Source organism: Danio rerio, chromosome 5, assembly GCF_052040795.2.
Source record: "Danio rerio strain M-AB ecotype USA chromosome 5, GRCz13ab, whole genome shotgun sequence".
Taxonomy (NCBI): domain Eukaryota; kingdom Metazoa; phylum Chordata; class Actinopteri; order Cypriniformes; family Danionidae; genus Danio; species Danio rerio.
This window is the reverse complement of record NC_141025.1, coordinates 44,485,355-44,512,712: the sequence shown is the minus strand read 5'-3', so window position 1 is coordinate 44,512,712 and position 27,358 is coordinate 44,485,355. Positions and strand designations below refer to the sequence as shown.

Below are 27,358 nucleotides of genomic sequence, written 5' to 3'. Positions count from 1 at the left end.
ATTTCTAGAACTGCTCGATCGTGCAGATTCGCACTCTATAACATCAGAAAGGTTTGACCCTTCCTATCTGAACCAATGACTGTAAAAAATATGGACGACGCGACAGCCCTTTTTCCCATTGAACGCCTTGAGGGCAAAACGCCTGCTTGACGGGCACAAACTGTCGCAAAAGACTGCTGAAATTGGAGCCAGACATGCGCAGAAGGATTGTCTGATGGAGCCAGAGGAGGAGCCGCGAAAATGAGCAGAGTCGAGCTTCCAATCAAACGCTTTATGTAAAATCAACTACGCCCCCCGAACTTCTCAGCATGCGTTTGCTGTCATATCAACACAAATGGATGTAATAACGTTAACAAATATGAGGGTTTTATATATTCAATCGCGCCAGCTCCAGGCCGCAACACATAACTTACTCGCGGCGTCGCGGGCTGATTCCGGCTCGCATGCGGCAGCGCCTGCTCGCTCGGCCGCCGCATCTGGCTCGATTGACTCGGGCTGGAATTGGGTAGTGAGTCCAGGCATCCGGAGTAGGTCGAGCAGAGGTAACATTAGTCATTCTGAGCTCTAAGAGATAAGTCTCCGGCAGGCGAGAATCTAGCCGGAACTGTGTTTTGCTATCTGGGTGGCTAGGCGTGTATCAGCAAACTAATAAAGCCCGAAAAAAGCCATGAACTTAGCGAATAAACAGTGTTCCACCAGGATCATGTATGTCAGAAACTATAGTTTACTGCTGAACTCATTTTGTCATGGTAAAATAACACAGAAATCGAATAATAACATTTCAGTCTACTTCAGTCTCCTGCCGAAGCTCAGACGCCGCGCTTTGAGAAACTGTCAATTACAGCTGTCAATCACGATGACACGCCCAGCATTAAATTACTGCTAAAAACAAACTGTTTACAAAAATGAAGATCTGCACCTATTTCAGCACAATAACCAGTGCCTTAATCGACCAGAACTATCTTTCGGGACATTTTATAGCAAGTGTAATATTTTTTTTTTTTTGGGCTCAAGTCTCCTTCATTAAAACGGAGGAGGCGGGCTTTATGACTTGTACTGCAGCCAGCCCCCAGGGGGCGATCTAACGGCCGAAACCTTCACTCAAAACTTAGGCTTGCGGCACACTTGATCTGAACATGCAGCTCAACTTCTTGTTCAAGCTCTCCAGACTGGACTATTGCAACTCTCTACTAGCCGGGCTCCCAGCTAACTCTATCAAACCTCTTTAGCTGCTTCAGAACGCAGCAGCACAAGTGGTCTTTAATGAACCTAAAAGAGTACATGTCACTCCGCTACTCATCCGTTTGCACTGGCTGCCAGTTGCTGCTCGCATCAAATTCAAAGCTCTGATGTTTGCCTACAAAGCGATTTCTGGCTGCGTTCCTTCTTATCATCTCTCAGTTTAGCAGATTTATGTGCCCTCCAGAAACTTGCATTCTGTGAATGAACATCGCCTCGTGGTTCCATCCCAAAGAGGGAAGAAATCACTTTCCCGAACTCTCGCATTCTATCTGCCCAGTTGGTGGAATGAACTCCCTAACTGCATCAGAACGGAAGTCACTCGCTGTCTTCAAGAAACGACTAAAAACTCAATTATTTTGTCTCCACTTTCCTTACTAATCTGCTATTCCCTCTCTGGCTGCTCCACTAACTACTACTACAAAAAAATACTAATGTTTTGCTTCTTACACTTAACACACCTGAAACTTGCCTACAGCACTTATTCATTGTTGCTCTTATAGTTGTGTAAAAGGCTTCCTTGTCCTCATTTGTAAGTTGCTTTGGATAAAAGCGTCTGCCAAATGACTACATGTAAATGTAAATGTTGTTGTCAGCAGAGTAACATGCCTTTTCAGGCCTGATCTCATCAGCATATAAGTACCCATTCACTATACATTTTAGCATTAAAACAGGGTGCAAATGATGTTCTGGAGACAGAGAAGACAATAGATACAGCCGTGCTGTGAAAGTGATAATTTGCATTACTTTGGAGACCGTCAGGGCTCAGGAAACCAAGACATTTTTTAGATCTGTCACACCCTAAAAACAACTTTTCAGTTATATATAGATAATATAAGTTTATATTCCCACAGTTCCCCGTGGATGCATAGATATTACAACAGTAGAAAAAGCAATAGAAGTATAGAAGTATATTTCCTTGATTCACAGCCAGGGTTTACCTAACAGGTTTCCAAACCATGAAGAATTGTTTTCAGTCATACGATGCAATTTTACTGAAAGATCAAGTATGTCTTGTTGAATTTTGTTCAAGTTCGTGGTTGGATCTATTAACTCGGTGCTGCACTCTGGGCCTATGATGGTGCAAGCTCCCCCTTGTTTTGCTAGAATGTAATCCAAGGCCACTCTGTTCTGTAAGATCATTATCTTGTGTGAAGCAAGATTGTCTCTGATATTACCCAGGGCCAAAACTTTATCATTGGCCAGTTTCTGAACAGAATTTGATAAGCTTCTGACTTGATCAAAGGCTTGCATCACACCATAAGATTTGAATTATTGCTTCCAGAGTTATAAGAGTCCAAGAGTCCTGGAATGCAGCCATCTTCTTCCTTTGTGGTAGGAGCAGAGTTATGCAGATGTAAAGAGCTTGGAGTGGAGTGTGTATTTTCTCTGATAGCCGGTAGAACGTAAACCAATGTGCATCTGCCATTAAATTGACTGGGAAGGATGTCATAGGCTGATGTTTCACATAACCAAAAAGTTCCTGTTGGTGGAGGAATCATACACCACTGATTTACAGCGAAGAGTTTTAAAAGAGATTGTGTCTTGTGGAGACATGCTTCCAAATTCTTTTTTCTTATCCCTGCTGATGGGGTAATGTCCACATGGGATCCTGTTCTCATTTCAATGACAAAGTTGCGTCTTTCGCGAGGATATTTACCCAGTGTAGTTGAGGATGGAGCATTATTTTCCACACACCAGGAAAAAGTCATTGGCAGTAGTAGATCTGTCATGATGGGAGTTGCTGAAGTTAGGTTGCAGGATGGTAATCCAGTAATGCAACATGGAGTAGCTGGGGGAGTTGTGATGTTGTGACATGGACTCTTGTTGTACACGTGTCACAGTTGGACATGGGGTGTGCCACCCAGGGGCTTCCTGCTCCTACTGAAGGTGGGCGTTGCATGCAGATGTTCTTTCCAGCAAACAAGGCATTTTTTGACATTCATTAGCTCTAAGAATATGTTGTTTCATGAGTCCATGGCTTGTACGATGTTCATGTGTCTAGTACGACAATCTTCACATGTTGATGGATGATGGAAGTTCCTGTAGGTAGTTCTCTGCATTGTGTGTTCTTCTGTGATGGTTGGTTAAGCAGTGGCTCTAATTGTCTCTTGAAGGTTATGACTGGACTTGTAGGTGAGAAGGTTGGTGTCTATGGATCTCAGGACAACAAGTTGTATCTGCACAGAATAAGAAAGAAACAAAAGGCAGTGAAACAGTATTTGTTGCAAAAAAGAAAAAAGTAAATGAAAAAAGAAATAAAACTATTTTAAAACACTAGTTTTGTATCCTCTGTTCAATCTATTTCTGCTATAGTTGTTTCTTCTTTACCTATTTCTTAATTCTTATGACACATAAAGAACAGTAAGGTTAGGATGGACTAATAAGTGGGGTAAAGCCTATTGAAACGTCTTCACCCAGGGGTTGCCCCCAATCCCTAAAGGATCAGTTCTTCCCTGGGCACCCTACTGTTATGTGTGTCCTATCCTATCCCTGTAGGTGGTCGAACAACGCTGCGATGTGCGACATTTGTCATAGTTTTTCTTCCCTGACACAACACTGCAGCTGCTGTAATCAACATCACTTGATGTGGTCCAAGCCATTTAGGCTCTAATGGCTTGTTTCTGAATAACTTTATCATGACCCTCTGACCTGGGATGATTGTGTGTCCACCTTCCAATTGATTCTGCCAACACGACTCAACTCTCTCTCTGGCATTCTGTGCAGACTAGGTGAGGTTTTCACAGTAAGCTGTCAGGGCATCTAAGACAATGTGCACATCAGCATTTCTAAGATCTATTACACCTGGCATCTGCATTGGGTGTCCAGTAATAATCTCATGATGACTCAGTCCTACTGATCTGTTGGGTGATGCTCTCATACTACACAGTACCGCTGGAAGTGCTTCGACCCATGAAACTCCTTCTTGATGCATTGTGTTTAGCCTGGTTTTAATTGTCCTATTAGCTTGTTCAACCTGTCTTGATGCTTGTGGCCTGTAGGGACAGTGAAGATTCCACTTAATCTTCAGCATTTTAGACACTTCCTTGACTACCTGTCCTGTGAAGTGTGTATCCTGATCTGAGTCAATAGAATCTGGTAATCCCCATCTAGGAATAAAATCAGTGATCAGACATTTTGCAGTATAGGCAGCTGTAGCACATCCTGTTGGATAAGATTCAACCCATCTTGAGAACTTATCAATTACTATCAAAACATCAGTTTTTCCTTTATTGGGAGGTAACGATATGTAATCGACCTGCAGGAGACAAAATGGCCCTGGTGGAGCTTGAGTATGTGTTGCTGCTGTAGTTACTGCTGGCACGTCATTGTTTTTCTGACATGTAACACATCTTTTCACTGTTTTGGTGGCTAAATTTCTGAATTTTAGATTCCACCATTGATTTGAGAACCTGTTATTCATGGTTGCTGGACCACTGTGACCCAAATTGTGTATTTGTTAAGCCAAATATAGCAACAGTGATTCAGCAGCAACATATTTTCCCTCTATAGTCCAAACAGCTAGATGAATCCACTGTGTCTCCTTTGTCTTTCGCTGTATGAATTCCATGCTTCATATAAAGGAACGTCTTTGTACAGATCAATGATTGATTCAGGAGGCAGAATTGTTTTTTGTGCTGTACTACCTGAACATACTTGTACATTAGCATTAAAACAAGTCTGTTTAGCAGCTACATCAGCAAAAGCATTACCTTTAGCTTCCATTGTATTAGCTGTGAGATGTGCTTTTGTAACCATCCCAAAACAAGGGCAGTATTCAAACACAAAACAAGTTCTTAACTGGACAAAATAAAAGTATTTATTTTGGGCCACAATAATCAAGCAAACTTCAAACACTTCAATTCACTTAAATACTAGTTTCACTTTTATTTTTTTTACAATAATCTCAAATATTAAAAATCCACAGAAGGGGAGCAGCAGGTAGAGAATAAAATGTTCACTATGTTCATGATAAATAGATTATTAGCAGACTGCATTGACATAATTGGTTGAGGCAACTAAAATAACCACCACTAGGCATTTAACAAAGGGGTATCAACAGCAATTGTGCAACACATCATCATTTCGCATCAACCCAAAGTTGTAATACACCACACAGTAAATCTCATAAATATAAATGCATAAATAACACCAGTAAATAGACACCACACAGCAATTTAAACATATACTACTATCAATACCACTCCAGCTAAATATCAAGCCGTCATCTAACATTTCATGTACGGAGAGGAATCCTAGCCCATGCTCATCCCCGTTACACACACACACACACACACACACACACACACACACACACACACACACACACACACACAGACAGACAGACAGACAGACAGACAGAGTACAAGCGCCGGGAGAAACAAAACTCAATCAAACTCCGCAAACAAAATGCATACACAATATTGACCCTGCAACAGTAAAACACTGTGCTTCTGGCCCGCTTACCCGCTACCGGACATGGGATATAGCGATTAGAAAATTCACAGCGGCTGCCGAAACTTTAGTCCGGGGAAACCCCAGCACTACCAATTATACCTCCCAGTCATTCGCTCACGCACAACATCATGCCCACGTCCTGGCACGGTAGCCTTGGCCAGCAACTCAGCAGCACCTGCAATCATAAACCAAAAATCTCCCCCTGATAAAGAAAATAAATCCCTTTTAATGACTTGGATTCATTACAAATTGACTCAACTCAGCTGTTGATCTCCTGGTAACGTCATAGACGCAAATGACGCCAGTACGCACCGGCCTGATTTGAGGAGCACCGCTTACACTTTCACTTTAATCACAGCCAATTTCTTTGGAAGTTTCATGGCAAACATCAGGTGTTTCACTAATACAGCATGCTTAATGGGGGATCTGGCACAAGTTAGAAATTGTCTGCTTTGCCAAATGACAACAAAAACATGAATTACCCCAAAAGCATATCTGAAATCAGTGTAGATATTTGCAACTGATCCTGAAGCTAGCGTGCATGCTCTAATTAAAGCTACTAGTTCTGCAGCTTGAGCTGAAAATGTATCTGGAAGACGGCCTGTAGCTATTACTTCTGTGGTGGAAGTTACTGCATAACCTGCTTGTCTGTTACCTTCAATGATTTGTGCTGAATCATCAACAAACAATTCCCATTCTGCATTTTCTATGGGCGTTTCTGCTACTTCACTTGTAGGTGTATTAGTAAGCGTAACACAATCCTCTAACACAACTTCAGTCAATGCAGACATCATACATGAAGATGGGTTTGTGATTGGTGCACGCTATAAAACGACATTCGGGGCTGTGAGGGTCGTTAACCAATTTCCCCAACGAGAGGAGGTGACAGAAGTGACTTTTGCTTGATTCATTAGTGCAGACACTGCGTGAGGGCATCTTACATTTACAGTTTGACCTAGCACTATTACTGCTGAAGCCTACAGAGCTAGATGAACTGCCTGTACTGCTCTAAGACATGGACCCATACCTTGAGCGACTATGTCAAGGTTACCAGAATAATAATGGATTGGGCGTAAAATGCCCCCATGATCTTGCATTAAGCATGCTGTCATAAAGCCTGAGTGTTCATGAACATAAAGCACGAAAGGCCTATCTGATTGTGCAATTCCTAATGCAGGTGCTTGACATAGCGCAGTCTTTAAATTATTGGAAGCGTTATGCTGAGTTCCTTCCATACAAACAGTTTTAGAATCCTTAACCAGACATTAACAGTATGTCATAGAGTGGCTGGGCCATTGAGACAAAATTTTCAATCCAAGGTCGACAGTAACCTGCTGTTCCTAAGAATGATCTGAGTGCTTTAATGGTGGTAGGTGGAGGTATTATTTTGACTGAAGCTGCTCGATCCTGTGTAATGGATCTATTTCCTGTACTAATTGTTTTAGCCCGAAAGGTAAGTTGGTTTTTAGCAATTTGAGCTTTGTGAAAGCTGCATTTATGTCCTTTTTTGTGCAAATAGTCTAACAATGCTGCCAATTCAGTTTTATGTACCTCCTGATCTGTTGAGGCAATCAAAATATCATTGACATACTGAATCATGGTAGACTTTTTGACTGGACATTCTGGGTCACACAAATCACGTCTGACAGCTTAATGATAAATGGTTGGGGAATTTTGAAATCCCTGTGGTAACCGTGTCCACTTGTATTGTTCATAGTCAACTGTGAAAGCTAACCATGCCTGGCTGTCAGAGTGCAAGGGTACCGAAAAGAATCCTGTAGACATATCAATTATTGTAAAAATTATACAATCTAGTGGTAGACCATTACAAATTGTAGACAGATCTGCTACTAATGGGGCGATTTTATCAATATGTTTATTGGCTACTCTGTAGTCTATGGTGAGTCTCCATGTTCCATTAGCTTTCTTTATAGGCCAAACGGGTGAGTTACAGGCACTGTTGGTTTTAACTACTCCTTGCTTCAGTAAGTTTTCTATAATAGTTTTCACTCCCTGTATTGCTTCCTTACTGATAGGATATTGTTTGGTAACTGTTAATTTAACTGGTTCTGCACCTGTCAGAAGTCCACAGCCGTCCTTTTCTTTTGCCCAGATTGGATGATTCTGTAAAAAAGCATACCCAGGAGCAATTGCATTATCAGTAGAAAAATTGTACTCAAGAAATTGTTATGCTAGCTGATTCTGAAGACATGTCTAAAGTTAGATGTAATTGTCTTAGTATATCCATGCCAAGAATTGCACATGTATTTAATGGAGCACATAGCAATTTTATTGTCAGACTTTTTGGGATAAATTGTACCTCTATGGGTGGGGTTTCAAACAAAACAGAATCTTCACCTATTACACTTGTTAAGGAAAGTTCAGTTTTGTTGTTTTTTGAATTACTGTAATTTCTGCACCTGTATCAAGCAAAAAATCAATCTCTTTATCTTGTATTCTACCTTTCACAAAAAGTATTTTATCATTGTGAAAGGGGAAAGGTAGCAACTCACAGCCCCAACAATTAGTCTTTTTCCCTGTTCTTGTTGTGCTCTTAGAAGAGCCTGAGCAAGCTGTCTTAAAGCTGCCGTAGACAATGACGGAACTACTTCAGGGTTGTAGGCAGGCTGAGAGGGAGTAGAATTATGCATAGCGTGTCTTTTTCTATTTTGAAACTTCTTCCTACACTCTTTCTTGAAATGTCTTAATTTCCCACAGTAGTTGCATTTGCCTTCTCTTTTAGGGCACCTATTGTCTAGGTTTTTGTACTAAATGAAGTTGCTGCTATTCTCACTTTTGCTTTGACATCAGCTAACTTTCCTAGATTACTTCTGATGGTATTGTCATACAACATAAGATTTAGAAAAGGCTCAAATGTGAACTAGTGGTCCTTTGTCATCTAACACATTTTCAGGGTTGTTGACAATTTCACTGTAAGCTATGGCTGTCTGACAAAACCTCTCAGTGAATTTATTCACAGACTCATCTTTCTTTTGAGCACAGTTAGTCACTCTAGACCCATCTATTTTGGGCCCCATATTATTTTTAAGAGTTTTCAGAAAACCCTCTCTCAAGTCTTCTTTACTAACATGTTGCAAATCAGAAACAGCAGATTCAAAATTGTTGAATTCAGATTCTGTTAGAATTTGAGACTTTAGCTGTGTAACTTTTGTCAACAACATGTCATATACAGTAGACGCATTTTGCTGATTAGTGCTCTCCTAAACTCAGAAAAATTTGTGCAGGCTGAATGTAAACTCTTTTAATGTCTTTAGGTTCTGAGGCTTTGGTACCAGTTTGAACTTGGACAACAGAAGCATTGAGAGAAACACTTTCAATTTTCTCAATTCTCTGTGATTTCCTCCAAGCACCACAAACATTCGATGACTCTACAGGTACATCTGTTTCAAAGAAAGTTTGTAAGCCTGGATAAACATTATCAGACTCACTGATTTCTTCTACATCAGCTTTCTCTGAAGCTTTGTTGTGATTCAGTTTCTTTCCGTGCTGAAAAATTCAGCTTAAACCAGCCTAGGCTGGTTGGCTGGTTTTAGCTGGTCGACCAGCCTGGTTTTAGAGGGGTTTTGGCCAATTCCAGGCTGGTTTCCAGCTATTTCCAGCCTGGTTTTAGGTGGACAGGCTAGGAGATGACCAGCTAAAACCAGCTTGACCAGCTTAGCCACGCTGGGAGCCCAGCCAAAACTAGCTATATCCAGCTTAAACCATGATGCTCAAGCTGGTTTTATAGCAGATAATGCCTTTTACATTGTTTGGTAACGCTTTCTTTTACAACCCGCAAAGTACCGCGTAAGTACAGTGAAATTACAGTGTACTTTTCTGTACGTACTGTGTAAGTATAATGAACGTGTAGGTATAAGGGAACAAACCGTAATGCTTGGGTAAAAAGGGGGTAACAACCAGATGTTTATCACGAAAATTACCGCGTAAGTACAGTGAAATAACGGTGTACTTTTCTGTACCTATAGTGTAAGTATAAATAACGTTTACGTAAGTATAAGGGAACAAACTGTAATGCTTGGGTAATAAGGGGGTAACAACCAGATATTCAGCATGAAAAGTACCGCGTAAGTACAGTGAAATAACGTTGTACTTTTCTTTAAATTGCAAAAGAACAAACCATAATGTTTGCGTAATAGGGGAGTAACAGTAAGATATTCATCATGCAAAGAAGTATATTAAGTTTACGATGTACATTTCTTCAAGTATTGTATACATATAAAGAATTATGCAAGGATGGTGACAACCTATTGCTATCTGCAAATGTACTGTATATGCACCTGCGTGAGTACATACTCTTATTCAGTGCTTGGGTTTTATATGGGGTGTTTAATGAATAAAAGGTTTACAACCTGTGAAATTATGAACCCTTATTGTATACTGTATGTATTTTAAATCTGCAATTCAATATAAAATATATTTCCATACACTACTTACCTTATGTTTACTCGTCGATCTTACCAAAGCCATCAATGTCTCCATAACTCACTATCAACAAATAACTTTGCATGACATAGGCCTACCGTCAGGGTTCAATGCAGATTAAAACAGGCTCGCATCTTTACTGCTGTTTGCACAGGGGGGCTAACTGTTGCATTTCAGTAAATGTATAGCTGATGCTTTATAGAAAAATCTAGTAATTTGGTCTTCAATCAATAAAAACTGCTGCTGTAGTTTACTCTGTTCTTAGTGTTCAAGTATACACTAGTATGTTAAAGTTCAGCTTCTTCTCTCTTTGTTCCCTGTAGTTAAAGGGTCAATACAGTATTTGTTCCCTCCTTGTTTCCTGTACCTACAGGGTAAATACAACATTTGAGGGTTGTAAATTAAAGTGAAGCTTTGTTCCTCCCTTGTTCCCTGTACTTACAGGGTAAATACCACATTTGAGGGTTGTAAATTAAAGTGAAGCTTTGTTCCTCTCTTGTTACCTGTAGTTAAAGGGTAAATACAACATTTGTTCCCCCCTTGTTCCCTTTAGTTTACAATGTAAAATCTTAAAGGCAGTGAAATAAATATACAAACACACAATATATTTCTTCTTTACTTTGTAACCTTTATTTTAATAAATAAGCATTTTAAAACACTTTATATTAATCAAACATTGTCTTGTCTATCATTGCCTATACTCATTCATTTTCTCTTCGGCTTTGTCCTTTTGTTAATCTGGGGTCGCCACAGTGGATTAAACCACCATCTTATCCAGCATATGTTTTACGCAGTGGATGCCCTTCCAGCTGCAACCCATCTCTGGGAAACATCCATACACACCCATTCACACTAGGGATGGGAAGATTAATCGATATGTATCGATACGCTGTCATGCGCGTGCACGATGCGAGTGCATCGGTTGAGCAGCAGAGGATGAATGAAATTTTGGAAGCAAATCGAGATGCATCGGTTTTTGCGAGATGCATCGGTTTTTCCAAGATACAGCTTACATTTTTAATATAGAATGTATCTTTTATTTATTAACAAGTGTTGTCAACCTGTTTTTGGCGCATAATTTAATCGACCTACATAAAGTAAGCCTTAGCAACGGATTTGCGGATGTGTACACTTACACTACAACTCAGTGTATCAGGTGTGCGGATGAAGCTAGTGGTGCGCCCTCAGAAAGCGCGAGAAGCAAAACAAACATTTTATTCCCCACTGAGTTTTACATCTAAAATATGGCAACATTATGGATTTAAGGATGGACGACATGACAGGACAGATGCAATTTGCAAAATGTGCCGCGCATCTGTAAAATACGCGGGCAGTACGACTAATCTGATATCTCACTTGAAGCGGCGCCACGGTGTTGTTGTGAAAGCATCGTCCAGTGTTCCTGCATCCCCGGCTTCCTGCACTGCTTCAACTGTAGCTACCAGCTCCAAAAGTGGTGAGAAAAGCATTGCAAGTTTTTTCCATGCGCAACAGTTTTGTGCGCTCTATGCCAATAACGGATGTTATTGCATTGTTCATCTGCAAAGATATTCAACCTAGTGTCACGGAGAACGAAGTTTTTAAACACCTCCTCCTGTTAATTTTTATTTAATTATAATAATAATAATAATATTAATAATAATAACGATAAAAATAATGGGTGTCATGGTGGCACAGTGGGTAGTTTGACCACCTCACAGCAAGAAGATTGCTGGTTTGTTATATTTTTATCAGCCTGTTGTTTACAGTGACAGTGATGTTTCAACGCAGCTAGTTCACGACCTTAAGTTTTGAATATTCAGTGGCAAAATATATCTTTGTAAAACTTGTTTTCATAGTTAAAGTTAAATCACAATTCTTGTTGTGCAATGCTCAACCTTTATGTTGAAAGAGTGCAAATATATATATTTTAATACATATTGCACTTATCCATTCTGTTTATCTTGAAAATACTTAAATAATATGTGCTATATGTTCAAAAATGGCCCTCTACTGTAAACTGACACTCTGGCTCTGAGAGAAAAGCCAGTTTGTAAAAAAGTCTTGGTTTTGCTTGGTTAATAAATAATCAAACTCATTCAATAGCACAGCATCCTCTTTCACATAATCTCTTAAACTTGATTTAATTAGTTAGTGCTGAAATATCGCATTGTATCGTGATATGGGTGTGAATCGTATCGTGTCGCATCGCAATATGTCACAAATGTATCGCTAATATATCGGATCGTATTCTTTGTATCGAGATGCGTATCGGATCGGCATTATAGCTTAGATGCCCAACCCTAATTCACACGCATTCACTACGGACAATTTAGTCTACCCAATTCACCTGTACCGCATGTCTTTGGACTGTGAGGGAAACCAGAGCACCCGGAGGAAACCCACGCGAACGCAGGGAGAACTCCATGCAGAAACCTTTTTGATGGGAGGAAACAGCACTACCTACTGTGCCACTGTGTTGCCACCCAGCTGCAACCCATCACAGGGAATCATCCATACACACTCATTCACACACATACACTACGGACAATTTTAGCTTACCCAATGTCACCACATATTTTTGGACTTGTGGGAGCACCCGGAGGAAACCCACGCTAACATGGGGAGAACATGCAAACTCCACACAGAAATACCAACTGACCCAGCCGAGGCTCGAACCAGCGACCTTCTTGCTGTGAGGCGATTGTGCTACCCACTGCGCCTGCCCATACTCAAACAGCAAAATAACACATTATTTCCTTCCCCCTTTTTTTCTGGCATCTCTTGCTTGGCTTCCTCTTCTGCTCTTCTCAGCTTCCACTGAGGACTCTGATGGTGAGTGGCTGATGAAATCCCATGGGTCTTGCTGCTCTGCATTTATATAAAATATATGAACAGACAGAAAGGCTTTTAGTAAGCTATAGACATGTTTATTTTCCTGTTTAATGTGTGTGTAGTGGTTGTCCAACAATTTCACACACTAAACATTTACAGATACCATACAGACACTATACATTACTATCAAACAAAAGTACTATCATCAGATCATATGGGAGATTGTGATCATTTATAGTGATAATAATTAAAGCGCAGAGGGGAAAAGGCTTAAATAGTAGGCTACTGTGCTAAAGTCCTAGGCAAACGTTACTAGTAATTGGGGGGGGGTATCAATTTACATTTCCAAACATTAATTTTGTCATTAACTTTGCTGTAATTAACGTATACAGGGAGAAAATATTCTGCACAGTCAGTATGACAACAGCCTCAGAGATCTGACCTGATCATCATCCAGTCTGTCTGGAATGACATGAAGAAACTAAATCCATAGGAACTTTGGCAACATTTCTAAGATGTGCAAAGTAAACGACAGTAAACATTGGTAAATATTCGCTGCTGTCCGTTTAGATTCGGCCATGAACTAAGGTTAATGTTACGCTAAAAACAAATGAAACAAAATAAATATAATCTGGTTAATGCACAATTTCTAATCGTAACAATAGCCTTATTTACTAACAACGATTTACTCACATGTGTTACATGGTGACAAGACGGAGCAATTCCAAACGTCCTAAAAGTCTGAGCAAAACCTCGTGGCGTGCTGCTGCAGTTTGATTCGGATCTTTAGAGGCTTCTTGATTCACAACTCGTTTGAATCAACGAATCAGTAGGCGTGTACCTGAAGTGATACAATATCGCGAGATGGATTCAAATGCACACGGAGCTGTCGGTTGTTCTCGCGATGTTTTGATGTCACACTGATCGGTTTGTTGAAGACGAATCGATTCAACTCTCCGTCCTCCATTCCCAGAATTTCCTGTTTACGGCAGTACAAGGACGGCAGCGCGAGGTAAATAAAACAAGTATTTTTATGACGTTATGTACATAGAAGTGTTTGTTTAGGTTTTTGTTTCTATCTGATGTTTGTACCTATTTTTAACAATTACACCCTTTTCACAACACTGTTATGACGCGTTTAACGATCATCAGGATCTAAAATCCTTGAGTTTTTATATGATTTTTTTTATTATAAAATAACATTTATTTGTATTTACGTATGTATTATATAATATGATTACATGTGTGAGGTGTTTCAAACAGTGTCTATGGTCATGAGTAAATTAGAAGTTATTTTCTCTTCTTGCTGGCGTTATCAGTTTCACACTATTTTTTTATTTTTCTAATTGTCGAGACAACACCATCGTAAAGTTTTCATTTTATTTGAGCAAAGAAGGTTGTTAAAAAAATGTGTTGTACTTTCCCATTCACTGTGCTGAAATGTAAAAAGGGTCCATAACAGTACATCAACCATATTATGTTATCTTTCATTTTATTTAGGACTAATGATGGGTTAAGACATGTACTTTAATCAAAATTGGTAGTTAACCCAAACGTTACATTTACTTACCATTTAATGAGTGACACAGAATTTAAATATGTACACTGAACGGCAAATAATCTTTACTTCAAAGTCTAAACTGCCTGCACATATATTTAAGCCTTTCCCCCTCTGTGCTTTAATTATCATCACTATAAATGATCACAATCTCCCATATGATCTGATGATAGTACTTTTGTTTGATAGTAATGTATAGTGTCTGTATGGTATCTGTAAATGTTTAGTGTGTGAAATTGTTGGACAACCACTACACACACATTAAACAGGAAAATAAACATGTCTATAGCTTACTAAAAGCCTTTCTGTCTGTTCATATATTTTATATAAATGCAGAGCAGCAAGACCCATGGGATTTCATCAGCCACTCACCATCAGAGTCCTCAGTGGAAGCTGAGAAGAGCAGAAGAGGAAGCCAAGCAAGAGATGCCAGAAAAAAAGGGGGAAGGAAATAATGTGTTATTTTGCTGTTTGAGTATGGGCAGGCGCAGTGGGTAGCACAATCGCCTCACAGCAAGAAGGTCGCTGGTTTGAGCCTCGGCTGGGTCAGTTGGCATTTCTGTGTGGAGTTTGCATGTTCTCCCCATGTTAGCGTGGGTTTCCTCCGGGTGCTCCAACAAGTCCAAAAATATGTGGTGACATTGGGTATGAAAGACGCCACTGAGGTAACATGCTTTTCTTCTGGAGCGCACAAAGCGCGCAATGACAAAATGCGAGGCGCGCAAGGCGCATAATCAATAACCTCCATGCATTTGGTCTTTTCCCACTGCTCAAAATGCGCACGCCGCGGGTCAGGCCACAGCGGAGTTTTCATTTTATGCAGAGCATAAATATGTTTTTTATTTCATTAATTAAATAACTTTTATAAAGATAAATTTATCAAAGCGACACAATTCATTTTCCAAGCCCTTTATCCAAAATCTAAGCACTTTCAAAGCTTGAAAATTGGCTATAGCCTAGATTAAAATTGAAACATTTTCAAAGATTTCCAGCACCCGGCAAATGCGCTTGAGTGCTTATTAAAATTATTTTAATAAGAATAAGAATAAAATCTTGATATTGATCTAAGCTTTAACTGCATTATATGAGTATTAAATTTGTTAGAAAATCGATAGGACCTGCAGCTGTAAATATTTAATTCAATATTTTACACAATCGGTTATGAACTATAGCCTAAAAATATAAACATTATAGTCATCTATCGTACATGCCTACAACCAATGACTATTTTTCTATGCTTGTTTAACATAGCCTACACAAAACCTTTCTTAAGTTTTAAAGTTTTCTCTCTCACCCTGGTGCGTATGAACTTTTTGCAACCTGTCCTGAAGTGACTGCCGACGAGAAAAAGAAAGCAAGCGCGAGTGGAGAAATTAAACTATTTATTCCATCAACTAACACATTAACTAGAATAAACTAAAATAAACTTTGTCAAATATAGCCTAATATTGCCATATCTGTAACAAAACTAGATTTTAAATATTCTCCACGTAGACACGGTCTTGCGCAACAGTCGGCAATGATTTAATTCAAGTTTGTCTGGAAACACTAACTTTAGGAGCCTGCTAAACATAGGCCCATTATAGCTGATTATGTTTATTATCAATTCTATATTAATCAGAGTATAAAAGCACCATGTTAGCATGCAACATTGTTACCGAATTGAGTTTTGAACATTCGGACGTGCGTTAACCTTTAACAACACACATGCCATAATACGAATTAAACATAACAAGGTGATATCTATTTAAGATTGATTAATTGTGCAACCTTACCATTCAGATGTCTCAGAGGTTAAAGTTTATTGGTTTACACACCCAACAGATATCCACAAATAGGTCTTTGGTCAAGTTTTGAAAGCATTTATCTGATTTTCATAATGTGTCGACTGTCAATTTCAGAGCAGTCACGTCCGTAACAAAGACAAGTCACGTCCGTAACGATAGTTTTTCCTCATTAATGCAAAAATGAAAAACTAAATAAAATTAATTATATATGTCCCATGCAGAGCCAACCCTTATCCTTTTGACTGTTATATATTTTTTTGGCTTCTGCATTTTTATTCACAGAATTTTCACAAAGTATGTCAACTCACAAAACTCATGTCTTTTTTTTGTCACGTCCGTAACGCATTCATTTTGCCGTTATTTTAAATATAAAACACCTGCATAGACTGATATTTTTTTGATGCCTGAACTCCATGGTTAAGGGGTAAGAAAAATATAAACATATATTTCAATATACCGTTAACATTTACCTTCTCTGAGAATATACGTTTCATTTTTTTTACTGCAAATGTCACGTCCATAAGACTGGAATCAGCCATGTATATATATATATATATATATATATATATATATATATATATATATATATATATATATATATATATATATATTAGGGTTGGGCATCTAAGATATAATGCCGATCCGATACGCATCTCGATACAAAGAATACAATCCGATATATTAGCGATACATTTATGACATATTGCGATGCGACACGATACGATTCACACCCATATCACGATACGATGCGATAATTCAGCACTAACTAATTAAATCAAGTTTATGAGATGATGTGAAAGAGGATGCTGTGCCATTGAATGAGTTTGATTATTTATTAACCAAGCAAAACCAAGACTTTTTTTACAAACTGGCTTTTCTCTCAGAGCCAGAGTGTCAGTTTACAGTAGAGGGCCATTTTAGAACATATAACACATATTATTTAAGTATTTTCAAGATAAACAGAATGGATAAGTGCAATATGTATTAAAATATATATATTTGCACTCTTTCAACATAAAGGTTGAGCATTGCACAATAAGAATTGTGATTTAACTTTAACTATGAAAACAAGTTTTACAAAGATATATTTTGCCACTGATTATTCAAAACTTAAGGTGGTGAACTATCAGTGTTATGCTGCGTTGAAACATCACTGTCACTGTAAACAACAGGCTAATAAAAATATAACAAACCAGCAATCTTCTTGCTGTGAGGTGGTCAAACTACCTACTGTGCCACCGTGACACCCATTTTTTTTTTATCATTATTATTATTAATATTATTATTATTATAATTAAATAAAAATTAACAGGAGGAGGTGTTTAAAACCGCCTAGTGCGGCAGTATAGAGAGGGCGGCGTCCGCAACACCCAGTTATATCCGCGCATAGGGCGGCAGAATAGAGGTCCACGACACCCGCGCGTCCTCAGTTATATCTGCGCATAGGGCGGAAGAATAGAGGTCCGCGACACCCGCGCGTCCTCAGTTATATCCGCGCATTAGGCGGCAGAATAGAGGTCCGCGACACGTTACTTCATTTTCATAACCGGTCACTTTCGTTTAGATGAACAATGCAATAACATCCGTTATTGGCATAGAGCGCACAAAACTTTTGCGCATGGAAAAAAAAAACTTGCAATGCTTTTCTCACCACCTTTGGAGCTGGTAGCTACAGTTCAAGCAGTGCGAAAGCCGGGGATGTAGGAACACTGGAAAATGCTTTCACAACAACACCGTGGCGCCGCTTCAAGTGAGATTTCAGATTACTCGTACTGCCCGCGTATTTTATAGATGCGCGGCACATTTTGCAAATTGCATCTGTCCTGTCATGTCGTCCATCCTTTATGCAAAATCCATAATGTTGTCATACTTTAGATTTAAAACTCAGTGGGGAATAAAATGTTTGTTTTGCTTCTCGCGCTTTCTGAGGGCGCACCACTAGCTTCATCCGCACACCTGATACACTGAGTTGTAGTGTAAGTGTACACATCCGCAAATCCGTTGCTAAGGCTTACTTTATGTAGGTCGATTAAATTATGCGCCAAAAACAGGTTGACAACACTTGTTAATAAATAAAAAATACATTCTATATTAAAAAAATAAGCTGTATCTCGGAAAAACCAATGCATCTCGCAAAAACCGATGCATCTCGATTTGCTTCCAAAATTTCATTCATCCTCTGCTGCTCAACCGATGCACTCGCATCGTGCACGCGCATGACCGCGTATCGATACATATCAATTAATCTTCCATATATATATATATATATATATATATATATATATATATATATATATATATATATACAGCAAATTCATTGGTGTTAAATTTCAAGTGTTGTGGTAATTCAGAGTAAAGTGTTAAAATTCTAGAGTTAGATAAAAGCAAAATAACCCTCTCTGCGTAAGAAGCTGATTTGCCTCCTTGTCACACAGAGTAACATGTATCTACCTTTGTAGAAAACCCTTGTATTAGAGAAACTAATCAGAGTGTCTGAAATCTCGCCACACCCTCATTCACCTGGCCCTTAAATTGATCAATTAGTTTAGTCCACTAGACAGAGTGAATGACCACAAATAAGTGAATTCAGACACCTGCTGTTGAACACCTGCTGTTAACAAGCACAATCACTGAAGGAATAAGAAATTGAAGGAATAAAACTACTGACAGCCTCACACCAAACCAACTGAATTAAAACAGAGGATTAAACAACTCCATTAAATAATAGTATAAGCAGCTTCACTGATTACAGTTTGACTTCATTTCTGAAAGAATATTTGACAATTAACAGAGGTTTAGATTTTTTTTATTAGAAATATTTCATTTGACCTCACCATCATGGAGATCAGAGGCTGCTTATTTGAGCTCTTGAAGCTTTACTCTTAAATCCTAATGTTTCTCTGACTGTTATAGCTGTGTTTCTAATACTCATCAGCTATAGCAAGAAAGATCAAGAGAAACTATACTGTTAATGCTTAATTGCTCTAGATATATTTTCAGGTATTTAATAAGTTGATTGATAAAAATATGCAAATGTAGTTGTATTAAAACTGCATGGGACAATACAACTGATAGTCTGCTGCTCTTCATAGAGTATTCAACATACAATTAGCATGCAATTAATAATTAGAGTGTCATGCACTAAACATTCAAGCTACTGCATGCTTATACAACACACAGGCATCAAGAATCAGGATATGAACCTCAACCGTGGTTGCTAAAAAAAAAAGCTGCATAGTTCATGCCGCAATGCATGCTGGGTGCCAGCATAGTACAAAGCTCCCAGCATGCATTGCAGCATGAATAAATTATGCAGCTTTCAATCTCTTTCTCTTTCTTTTCCTTTATTTTGTGTTGTTTTTGGGAGGTGATATTTCAGTAGATAGTTTTTTTTACTTGATTTTTATTTTTTTGTTTGTCACCATTATTGAGATTCAAAGACTAATTGTTGATGTCTGGGTGTTTTTAAGTTTTGCCATAGATTAAACATTCTTATTGTAAATATTGTTTTTATTTTATTGGAGCTTCAGTGGTTTCATTTATGTATATTATTTATTTCTCACACATAACTAATATGATACTGAATTAGAAAACAAGCAGGAAAGGATGGCTATGATACCATAAATAACCTCTTCAGATTGACACTTGGCTTTGCATGTTATATGTATAAGTAATGTAATTAACACTAACTATAGCAGCCAAAATAAAGGCATTTACAGCAAGAAGTTGAAGAGCCTGACTAAAGCAGACTCTGTCCTCCATCATGGTGACTTCAAATGAACAACAGATATTTTATTAACAGCTTTTGTTCACATGACAGAAATAAAGTCACTGGTCAGTAATAGGTGAAGCTCCATGATAAGTTGTTTAATGTGATGAGTTTTTTTTTTAAAGATGTTGAAAAATAAAATTTTTAATTGTGTAATTTGTTTTATTTTTATTGATTATTATTTTATTTAGAGTTTTTTTTCTCAGTTGATTTCATCTTTGGTTTTGGCTTGTGTTTTTCTGTCCTTCAGTGATTCTGGTTGTTAACAGTTGTTCATCAATAATTCTCAATCCTCCTTTAATTAGACACTTAATTGTCTCATTAATTTCATCACTTTCTAAGTGTTCAGCCCTCTGTAGTGAGGACACTAGTTAGGATTTTGCTCTGGAATTTAAGGCTTACGTGTGTTCGAATGAAAAATACAGACTATGGGATTTGTTTTTAACAGAAATAATCTGGAAACGAATGTATTTACGAATGTAAAATGTTGAAAACAGCAGATTACTGGCAACCACTGCTGCCAGTATTTTGACATACATTTAACAGATATTTTACACAATAAGAGTTTGCTAATTAACACTCTGGGTGTTAAAAATTTTAACACTTTCAAAAGTGTTATTTTAACACTTATAGTGGTTCCCAAATAAACACTGAGGGAGTGTTAATTTTAACTCTAAGGTAGTTAAATCTACTAAATCTAAAATTTGCAGTGTGAGATCGATAAAAAATACAGACTGTTGAATGTGCTTTTAACAGAAATATTCTGTAAACTGAATTTATGAATGTTAAAAACAGCAGATTACTGGCAACCACAGCTGCTGGTATTTTTCCGTAAAATCTAAAAATGAAAAAAAAAAAAAAAAGAAAAACAGCAAAACGGTTTTTGTGTTACCATTGTGGAGGATAATAGCGTCTCTGTTCAAGTCCAAGATGAACTGAGAATATTTGATGTTATGCTGCATCTTCTTTTGTTTAAAGGTAACTGTGTAGTTACTAATGCAGTCAAAATCTGTTTGCTAATTGCAATTACACATGAAAACATTGTTGCATCTAAAGACTTCACATTTTTTTGCACTAAGTTATGATTTTGTAAACTGAACATTGTATTAGTTCATGAAATATGGTTATTTTTTGTAAATTTATACAGTTCTATAAAACTTCCATGTTTTTCACAGAAAGATTCTGGCAACCACAGCTGCTGGTATTTTTTCGGAAATTTAACAGATATTTTATACAATAAGAGTTTGCTAATTAACACCCTCTTGGTGTTGACAATGTTAACACTTTCAAAAGTGTTATTTTTAACACTTATAGTGGTTCCCATATAAACTCTGAGGGAGTGTTAATTTTAACTCTAAGGTAGTTAAATCTACTGTCTAAAATTTGCTGTGTAGGTTTCGAAGCCAGTCTGTCGCAGCTGTTTTGAAATGCTTTAATACAAGTTGGTAATGATTTGCTCTTGTATCGTTTTGTTTCAACATTGGTCTGATATCCGAATAAACAATTTGTGAATAAATATGTCTTGTTTTTGTCTTAAAACAGGGTTGTTGCTAGATCAAAAACGGTGGCCTGAAGTTATCAAGAATTATTTATATTATTCATTAAATGTCCCATTTATTGTATTTTATTAATGTCTACCCTAATCCTAAACCCAACCATACTGTAAAAATGTTTATTATTGTTTAACAGTGTTACAAAAATTATGCTAAACTGATGGCATAACTGTAGCTGTATCCTATTTAGGCTACACAAAACAGAAACATGATTAAAATACATAAAACCATGATTTCGGAGTATTTGTACAAGTTGGCATTCGAACCCAAAACATCATGGAAAGCATAGAATCATTAAGCAAACACACAGTCCTCTAAGCCATATGAGACAGAGATTGAACAGAGACCTTGGCAGTCAAATGACGATTCGCCAGGTCTCGAAACGTTTCTAAGCTTATCGATGCTTTGAATCGCTTTAGTCACGTGACTAGGTGTTTCGAAACACTTTAGTCACGTGACTTGAGTGCTTCGGATCATGCTTCGGTGCAGTGTTTTGAAACACTTGCGCTTCGGGATCTCGACACTGTGTCGAAACATCAGTTTCACGTCAGCCATCCCTACTAATGAATAACTACTAGTATCTATTTTAGGGGTGTAACGATACACTCAGCTCACGATACAACGTTATAACGTTCACAATTCGATATGTATCGCGATATTTGGAATAAAAATTTTAAATTAAACTGAAATGCAAATTTTTAAAGTAAACTATTTTTTATGTATTTCTTTTGTTTCAACTTGTTAAACAACCTTCTTTAAGAAAATAAATTAAACAGGACTGTCTCTGGAAAATAAAACGATTTAAAAACTTCTTATAAAATATTATTGAAATTATTTAATTCAATTGAATTTAACAGTAAGAGCTTAAGACTTTGCTTGGTCACTTGTGTTTTTTGTGTGCAATCTACATTTCCAGGTAATCAGCAGTTCTATAAAATAATCCCGAACTGATGTGTATCCGTCTGAGAGGTTTTTATGGATGGCTGTCTTCATGTTGGGCATGATGAATGACAGGGCCGTCTTTTCATTACACAGGACAGTCGTGGCTCTTTTCAGCAGTTTAGGCAGGTTTACTATTTCTTCGGCGTCGCTGATGTCGGCGCTATCAAGTGTATCATGTTGACGTGCATTTTTGTGTACCTCTGTACTCAAAAGGGTTAATGCTTGTCGTAATCATAACTCTAAAATGTGATATGATTGTTTAAATAATGTGCATGCTTTCGGTTTCATTTCCACTGCTAAGTGCTGTTCATACTTCCCACGCGACTCCTGAACGATCACTCTGTTCCACAAACTGAATGTTGTTCACTACTTTATTACCTGTTAGTCACAACCTGCAGGTTCTTTTCACTCTGTAGTAACTCTCTGTAGTAACAGCTCACGGTCAGCTCACGTCATGTGTGATTTTGCGGCTGCCAATACATCATTATATGGAGACAGAATGATATTTTAGGGTGAATTGTACCTTATAAATACAGTATGTGACTCTTTCAACACCATTAGGAGGTATCCATGTCGCTGTGCAAAGTAAATCACTGTGAAGACTTTAAAACTTAGGCTATGTTTGACCCAGTACGCATGTCAAAAAACGGACGAGTCTAAAGCAATGACTCTACAACCAAAATGTTGCCAGACGTCTGATTTTGAGAGGATGGGCCATCCTCTATTTCAACTCCACTCATCTTGGTCTGCTAACATTACTGCTGCTGCAATCTGAACTCACGTGCGACAGCAGGTGGAACGTAACTCAGCTGCAAACAGCTCAACTAATAAGAGAAAACGGACGTCATATCGTAATCAAATCGTCATAACGCCACGATGCATATTGAGACATTTTTGCATCGCAATAAATCGTACAACGATAAATCGTTACACCCTTAATCTATTTACAGTTTTTCTCAGTGGCTTTGGGCCATTTCTCACATCACTATTTACATTTGCACAACAGTTAATGCATTTCTCAAAACAAGTAGTACAACCTGCAAAAGCATGCCACTTGCTCAAAATGGACAGCTCATTCCTCAAAAGTAAGTATTGATGTCAATGAAACTGTCAGTGTCAGCAAGATGAAAAGTCCTGACACCAATGTTTATGAACAAGATAGTCAAATGGCTTTGTCATGTTTTCATAATGACAGTTTACTCTATAAATCTTTTTCAATGCAAAAAAGTCTGATTTTGATGACACTTCCTGAAAATGCTCAAGACAGCACTATATACTATTTGCACAGCCATTTGAAAACTAGAGTAAAGTTAGACATCACTGCATTTAGTGAGGTATCTGTGAACAAGACACTGATGTATGTTTCATATTTTTACTGTATTTGCTCTTTGCAATTCTCATTAATTCACAGTATTGAGCAAAAGAATAAATTACAACAAACATAAACTTTCTTTGGGAGAGCTGTGCACAACTTTACAGTTTTTATCAGTCGCTTTGATGCATTTCTCACAACACTAGTGGATTTCTACACAACAGTTAGTGCATTTCTCAAAACAATTAGAACAAACTACAAAACCTAGCTGATAACCTGCAAAAGCATGCCACTTGCTCAAAATGGAGAGCTCATTCTTCAAAAACAAGTATTCATGTCAATGAAAGTGTGAGTGTCATCAAGATGAAAAGTCCTGGCACCATTGTTTATGAACAAGATAGTCAAATGGCTTTGTCATGTTTTCATTACAACAGTTTACTCTGGACATTTTTTCAATACAAAAAAGTCAGATTTTGGTGACACTTCCTGAAAATGCTCAAGACAGCACTATAAACTATTTGCACAGCCATTTGAAAACTACAGTAAAGTTAGACATCACTGCATTTAGTGAGGTATCAAGACACTAAATATGAATGTTTCACATTTCACTGAAATTTCTCTAATTCAAATTTATTGACAGCATTGTGCAAAAGAATAAATACACCCTTATTTATATGATTTACCTTCATATATTTCATATATCATATATCAGAACTGAACCTACGACATACATAAGTCTGTAAATCATTCATTAAATTGTTCAATTTAGAAGGCATTTTCAGGAAAATAAAGATTTTAATTTCTTTAACAAAATTAGCTTGACAGATTTTGACTAGTTCAACATTTGTGTATGTAATGACTCAAGTAAAGAAATGAGGACTACTAGTTTTACATGGAATGACTATTCAGCATTCTCAAGTTTAGTTAATTTTGACTGACATGACAAAAGCAAATGATGTTATATAAAATAGCAGATGAAAGCAATTTATGCATGTAAAAAAGCATTTGCAATTTGTTAGAAAGAATGAGAAACTGCTACTAGGATGTGCACAAATGACTAATTGTTTTGATAAATGCATTAACTTTTGTGCAAATGTAAATAGTGTTGTGAGAAATGCACCAAAGCCACTGAGAAAAACTGTAATAGTTACTAGTATCTAATGAATTGGTATCAGTATCTATTTAATATGTACTAGTATCTAATTTCTGCCTACTAATATCTAAATAGATGCTAGTTACTATTGAATTAACTACAGAATAAACAGAATAAGGCGGAAATTCTCTTAATATAAATGTAAATAAAGCTATGCAAATCCATACTGTTTTCTTTATTATATACATGTGTATGTATACAGTTTTCTTCATGCAAAAATAAAACTATACAGACAGTAAAATCTTCAGAGTAAAATTTACTCAGCAGCAGAGTTAAAGTTAATGAGACAATGATGGGGTTAATTAAGTGTTGATTGAGCACTGATGATGAACACCTGCTGTTAATAAGCAGAAACAGAAGAGAAGCAGCAGCAGCTTCGCTCATTGGTTACCTGATTGACTTTATTTCTCTGTCAGATGTTCACAAAAGTCCATATAAGATTTATTGAGAATTAACCGTTTTAGTTATTTACATATTACAAAAAAAACATGTTTTTTTTTTTTTGCCTAATGTCACTATCATGGAGAAAAGTGGTTGATTTACTTGGACTCAATTTCTAATGTTAATTTTCTTTACTTGCAATGACAAGTATAAAGAGAGCACATGTGATCAAGTTGATTGATCCTGAATTGATTCTAACTCTTGAAAAAAGTTACAATTCAAGAAATTACGTTTAAATCAGACATGTCCAAAGTCCGGCCCGCGGGCCAATCATGGCCCGCAGTCAGATTTCATACGGCCCGCAGATTCTATCTCATAATGCGTTATTTATGGCTCGCTAGCTCTGTTAAAATAAACCATAGAAGTTAAAAATGTAATTCCTCCTTTTACCACTAGATGTCAGCACCATTCTATGCTATTTGCCTCTGCACCTGTGGCGGGAACTTTTCTCCGCTTATTACTGCCATGGCGACCGCAAAAAAAAAAGAGAAAAGTTGACAGTGAGGGCCGGCGCTTTCAGGAGCGGTGGGAATTAGAATACTTCTTTACTGAAAATCGAGGCAATTGTGTTTGTCTAATTTGTAAAGAGACGGTTGCCTTGTTTAAGGATTTCAACGTTAAGCGGCATTACGAAACTAGACATGCTAAAATATACGACAAGCTAACCGGGAGTGAGCGCGCTGAAAAAGTGAAACAACTTCAAGCTGCTCTAGCATCACAACAGCGATTCTTCACGCGGGCCTGTGAGTCAAACGAGAGCATCACCAAAGCTAGCTACGAAGTGGCCATGTTAATTGCTAAACATGGCAAACCTTTAACTGAAGGTACGTTTGTCAAAGACTGTATTATGAAAATGGTGGAGAACATTTGCCCCGAGAAAAAGCAAGAATTCATGAATGTTTGCCTGGCACGAAACACGGTGGCACGGAGAGTTGAGGACTTATCATCAGATATTCTGAGACAGCTAGGGGACAGAGGAGTGGCTTTTGATTATTTCTCATTAGCCTGCGATGAAAGCACTGATGTATCTGACACTGCACAACTGCTGATTTTTTTAAGAGGAGTTGAAGACAACATGAACGTGTCAGAGGAGCTGCTTGACCTAAAAAGCCTTAAAGGGCAAACCAGAGGAACGGATTTATTTGTTTCTGTTTGTGAAGCTGTCGATGATATGAAACTGCCATGGAGTAAAGTTTCTGGGATCATTACCGATGGCGCACCTGCTATGGCTGGTGAGCGAAGCGGATTATCCACTCTGATCTGCAATAAAGTCAGCGAAGAAGCAGGTAACGCTATTAAACTTCACTGTATCATTCACCAGCAGGCTCTCTGCGCCAAACATCTGAAATTTGACGATGTTATGAAACCAGTGGCAAAGGTAATCAACTCTATTCGCTCAAAAGCTCTATACCACAGACAGTTTCAGCAGTTTTTGCGTGACATCCAAGCTGAATATGGTGACTTAATATATTACAATGATGTGAGGTGGCTAAGTCGGGGGTCCGCACTGCAGCGATTTTTCTCTCTCAAAGAGGAAATAAGACATTTTTTGGACGAGAAGGGTCAACCAATGAAACAACTGTCCGATCCTGTATGGCTGGCAAATCTGGCTTTTTTGGTTGACATAACGAAGCATCTGAATGAGCTAAATGTCAATCTTCAAGGAAAAGATGCAGTGGTAAGCCAGCTATACGCTCACATCAAGGCCTTTGGAATCAAACTGCAACTTTTCCAAAGACACTTGTCCCTAACAGAGCCCTGCACCGCGCACTTCCCAGCTTTGAAAGAGGTCATTGACAGTTTCCCACAGGACAATATCGATGTGCAAATGAAGGGTTATGTGACAGCCATCGCATCTCCTTCTGTGGAATTTAACAAACGCTTTCAAG

At 37.9% G+C, this 27,358-nt stretch overlaps 2 protein-coding genes and 1 long non-coding RNA gene across 5 annotated transcripts in view; 1 reads left to right on the top strand and 2 right to left on the bottom strand.

Annotated features, from left to right (window-relative positions):
- The window catches only part of rufy3 (RUN and FYVE domain containing 3), an 881,807-nt gene that overhangs the window by 139,569 nt on the left and 714,880 nt on the right, over positions 1-27,358 (bottom strand). The gene's annotated exons all lie outside the window — the stretch shown is intronic.
- LOC148679708 (uncharacterized) overlaps positions 1-27,358 on the top strand; it is an 890,299-nt gene that overhangs the window by 542,726 nt on the left and 320,215 nt on the right. The gene's annotated exons all lie outside the window — the stretch shown is intronic.
- The window catches only part of LOC137495622 (serine/threonine-protein kinase pim-1-like), a 41,891-nt gene continuing 16,492 nt past the window's right edge, over positions 1,960-27,358 (bottom strand). Inside the window, exons 10-12 of one of the 3 annotated variants that reach the window (XM_087254070.1) lie at positions 7,773-7,821; positions 3,571-4,235; positions 1,960-3,419 (exon numbers count right to left, since the gene is read on the bottom strand). The gene's annotated coding sequence lies outside the window, so the exon portion shown is untranslated. The remainder of the gene's footprint in view (positions 3,420-3,570; positions 4,236-7,772; positions 7,822-27,358) is intronic. The other 2 variants (XM_087254069.1, XM_087254068.1) reach the window with 2 other exon arrangements.